This window comes from Zingiber officinale, chromosome 9A, assembly GCF_018446385.1.
Source record: "Zingiber officinale cultivar Zhangliang chromosome 9A, Zo_v1.1, whole genome shotgun sequence".
Lineage (NCBI taxonomy): Eukaryota > Viridiplantae > Streptophyta > Magnoliopsida > Zingiberales > Zingiberaceae > Zingiber > Zingiber officinale.
The window spans coordinates 129812846-129817667 of record NC_056002.1 but is presented as its reverse complement, the minus strand read 5'-3'; the positions used below and the strand labels follow the sequence as shown (position 1 = coordinate 129817667).

General features: G+C 41.5%; 1 long non-coding RNA gene across 1 annotated transcript; it reads right to left on the bottom strand.

Annotated features, from left to right (window-relative positions):
• Positions 1 to 1417: 1417 nt before the first annotated feature.
• Positions 1418 to 2598, bottom strand: LOC122018548. Its single transcript, XR_006121814.1, has 4 exons — positions 2431 to 2598; positions 2241 to 2348; positions 2081 to 2174; positions 1418 to 1988 (listed from the first exon to the last, which is right to left on the bottom strand). It is a non-coding gene; the product is annotated as an uncharacterized LOC122018548 (long non-coding RNA).
• Positions 2599 to 4822: the final 2224 nt, after the last annotated feature.

Below are 4822 nucleotides of genomic sequence, written 5' to 3'. Positions count from 1 at the left end.
CATGGACTATACATAAACAAAACATGGAGATCACAAGTATAGAGCCTCAGAATAAGAACACGATCATACTATCATAATCAACGCAATTAAACATACCGATATAATAACCTCGATATAAACCTGATAAACCACAACCAACATAACGATGTATACATACCCAACTGAATCGACATACGGTACAACGATCAAGAACTCACCGGATCCGCAATGTATATACCCGACACCGCATAATATAAGTACGATCGATATACATGTAAAATAAACGACACGACGCAGACGGCAACCAAGTGCAACAATCATATCTCAAACAAGTGCAACAACGACAATCACACGCAACTAGTAACTACTAGGCACGATGCAAACGCAGATGCACCGCGCATCAAACGCAAATAATCATACATGCTCCACGGTCACCCCGCCACCTCTCCGAACACCACGACTTCGATGGCCGAGAGGTTGGTCCGCGACGATCAGACACCTCCACCCCACTATATAGGGTCGAGGCGACAACCGCAAGAGCTATCTAGCTACATAAGATCGTGGTCCTCGATCGCCACAACGCCGGATCTCACTAAACCTCGCGACCGGTGGCACGACAGACGAAGCAGAATCGCCTAGCTACCACTACCCATGAGTGGCCGAGCGTGTACAAACCAAACCAACTGACGACTCTCTCACCACAAGGGAGACAATGGTCATCGATGCAATGAATGATTTATAATATATATATATATAATCATCATCCACGCAACAACCCCAAACCTCATAAATACCTCCAACACGAGTATAATCGCCTGATACCTCCACATATCCCACCAAACATACGATACAACTACATACGATAATCAACCAATAATCCCTAATGAACATATCGTATATACATGGACAACCCCACATATACAATCAACATGTATCCTCCAATAAAACACATCGGACACGTGATAAACCACAGACGTGCAATCAACACACTCCTCCAAAAGTACATAACAAATACGGATATACACGCCACATGCAAATGCACGGTCAATAAGATGACTCCTATAACACATCCCCACCTATGTACAGTCAACATCATATACCCAATCAGCATGGTAATACCAACAATCCGACAATCCCTACAAGACATACTCTACACGTGAAATCACAACAGAGTAGATATCAAGAGTGGAGACTGTATATGAATTAAATAGATCATCACAAGGGTCAAGCATAAGTATCATGCAGGAAAAACAGCAACTGATCATGATATAAGATAAAGCAGCCTAATTCATCCAATAATAATCATGCACTAAGTACAAGAAAATCTACATAGAGGCCAAGGAAGAAATACCCGCCTTAAAATGTAGATCGTGCCAAGTAATCCCGTGTCGAGACGCTCATCCCGAATTTAAGTCCTGCGATCAATATATATATAATGTTTAGCTAATCACATAATCAACAACAAACTAAACCCAATACCTAATCCTACGTCGATTAGGTAACCCTGTTTAGTTTCCACCTAATGATCCAACCCAAAGTAAATCATAGGCACATCCTTAAATTTAACTCTTCCTAAATCCAAACATAATCCAATGATCCTTAATAACAATCATGAACTCATCAAATGCAACCAACCCCTAATTAATCAAACCATAACATAATACAAACTCCAAGATGGACACTACTCTAATTCAGAAAATTATCCATCCATTACATCCCATTATTATCCACCACACATCATACAACAAACATGCATAATCATCCTCATGACCCACCTCTAACCATCAAATCTGATAATCAATCTCATCATATTTAAAACCCTCCTTCACATTTCACATGCCCAAAAGAAGTAACCCTTACATAAAATTACAACCCTAATTTAGCAATATTCTATTAAACCAATCAGAAATACCTCATTGATACATCACTTACCTTGGAAGGTTGTAGCTGATCAACACTCACAGCTCCCACCATAATCCTCCTAACAGCTCAATTGATCCCAAATCAAGCTGTTGTTCATCACCCGGATCAAGAAGAAGGGATTAGAATTCCACAAAACAACACATCACTAACTAATTTCCAGCACAACTATGCACCTTACCTCTTCACCCGAGAGTTACCAAAGAACCAAAACTGAAGCAACCACTGCTAGAAATCATGGGTATGATGCTTACTGCTGCCCACACTTTCATCACCTACCAACCCCAAATCAAACCAAGAAGATCACAAGCTCGAATCCACAACCAAAACTAAACACTTACCTCCAAGATCAAGGCTAGGGCAAATGATCTGTTCTTGCCCACGAACAGAGAAGAAGATCAAAATCCACTCAAGGAAGATCTGTCACTAAGATGATTCGGTACTTTCCCCTAGTTCAAAACAAGAGGAATATCAAGAATTGAGACCTATAGTACCGGATCCTTGAATCCATAAATTTTGGACGAAGCATACCTTGATAGGTCGCCTCTGATGATGTCGCCCGATCCAATCCAGCGGGTGTGGAGCTACAGATCAATCCTAAGGAACAAATTGAGGAGGAGACGATTGATCGGCTGGTGATGCGAATCAAACTCCCCCGGCTGTGCCCTAGACGCTAGGCTGCTGCCGACCGCGAGCAAGAAACCGTCGAGAAGACAACCTCTCAGTGGGAGATGATCGGTAACCCCCGAAAACCAACGCCATTCTCTCCGGTGACTCGACGAGGACGCGATCGCCGTGGAAGAAGTCGTTCTTCGTTGGCATCGGGCGTTCGGGAGAAAGAGAGAAAGGAAAAGGATCGCAAGAGGAGCCAATGGAGTCTTTGCCCTAGCCCTACCCGAAGGAAGAAGGTCGGCGATCGTGAGCTTGGCGTCGGTGAGGCGAGAAATCGCCGAAGAGGGAAGGGAGTTTCGGGTTTCGGCGTGAGGTCGAGGAAGAGGAGATCGGGAAGATGGGGGTCGGGAATCAACGAATTTGGGGGAGAAAAGAAAATTGATTTTATAAATAAATCATTTCCTCACTTAATTAAATGGGTTTCCCAAACAGGCTTTATTTGAACCCGTCAGTTCGTCCCCTCAAAACTCGACGTACAAGCTCCGAAAAATTCTCAGAAAATTTCTAAAAATTCCTGAAAAATCCAATAAGATTTTTCGTCCAATAACATTTATTATTTAATTTTGTGATATCTTACATTCTCCCCTACTAATAAAAATTTGGTCCCCAAATTTACTCCTCAACTCAGGGATCCTCATCCAAGGGTAATAACCAAATAATATACTCATATACCACTCCATCTAAGTATCATGAACAAATCACCAACTGTGATGATCCAACTACCCCTGAAATCCATAATCCACTATCAGCATATCCTTCACTATCTGTATAGGGTGCTCAAACTATCGATCAGTCTGAGGGTGAAATCTATATAATAGCGAAGCCCCTCATCCAAAGTCTGCTGTAACCATAATCAAAACCAAGACATGAAATCACTGATCTCCATCCAACACAATACTCAGAGATACATCATCCAGTCTGGAAATCCCTCTAGAGTATAATCCTACTACTCAATCCCAAAGAATCTATCCTACAAATCAATAGCTAGGGAGTAAGTCGTCGCCCAACAATGATTACCCAAACCATTATATCCTCTCCATGTCCTGGGTAATCCCACAACGAAGTCCATCAAAACATGCTCCCAACTCCGTTCTAATATCCAAAACAACGAAGGCAATCCTACTAACATCTGATGTTCAGCATTCTCTTGCTGACATACTAAACCTCAAGCTACAAAATCCACGATGTCTTCCTTCATGAAAATCCATCAATAAGAACACTCCAAATCTCTATACAACATGTATCACAAATCTAGAACGATGTGTTTCTTGCGGTCACTCCTCCCGGATAAGAAGTGGCCCGGAAACACACTAGATCTCCCACGAAACAAAGAATCCAACTCTCATTACACGAGAATTCTAACTACTGGCATGTGACTGCTTCGCTCATGCTATATCGAAACTGCACCAAACTCCAAATACGATACCTCTGTATAGAGTGCAAATCCGTCTACACTAGAGAGTACTAAACTGATCTCACCAGCATCTAACCAGGAAGGTTCCCTACCCTTCCTATACAGTTCAGTCAACGACATATCAATGCTAGAGAAATCCTCCATCAATCTCCGGTATAGACTTCGACCACTTCCAACTGGTGATAGCCTCTAACTCTTGTGGATCTACTAATATCTCTACTGGTGACCATATGTCCCAGCAATTTCCACAGAAGACAATCACAATACGTACTACTAACTTCACATATAGATGTTCCCGTCGAAACATCTCTAGAACTATGCGAAGATAGGGCACGTGATCCTCCTCGGATCGGGAATAGATCACAACATCGCCAATAAAGATAATGAAAACTGATCCAAACACCCTAATGATACCAAGTACATCGAGTCCATAAAAACATCTAGGGCACGATATGCCTAAATGGTAACACCAAAGACTCATATTATCCATACAATAAGCACACTCAACCGTAAGATCCCCAACAAATCTGTGATCCGATCACCAACTATAAATCCATAAATCCATATATATCACAAACACACTACACTCCATGTCACTATCAACATCAAACACCAAATAGTATATTATCAAGTCAAATATCCACTAATAAATCATAAAACGACAGCCTATCACCACACCTGATCTCCTAATATCTATCAATTCCAAATCATCCTCAACATCAATCAATCATACCAGACAATCCCCTAAACAAAGATAGAGTAAAAGGAAATCATCCAACCTTCAACACTCACTATCTACAAACTAAATGTATCCATAAAGTCTGTCAAATCTCATTA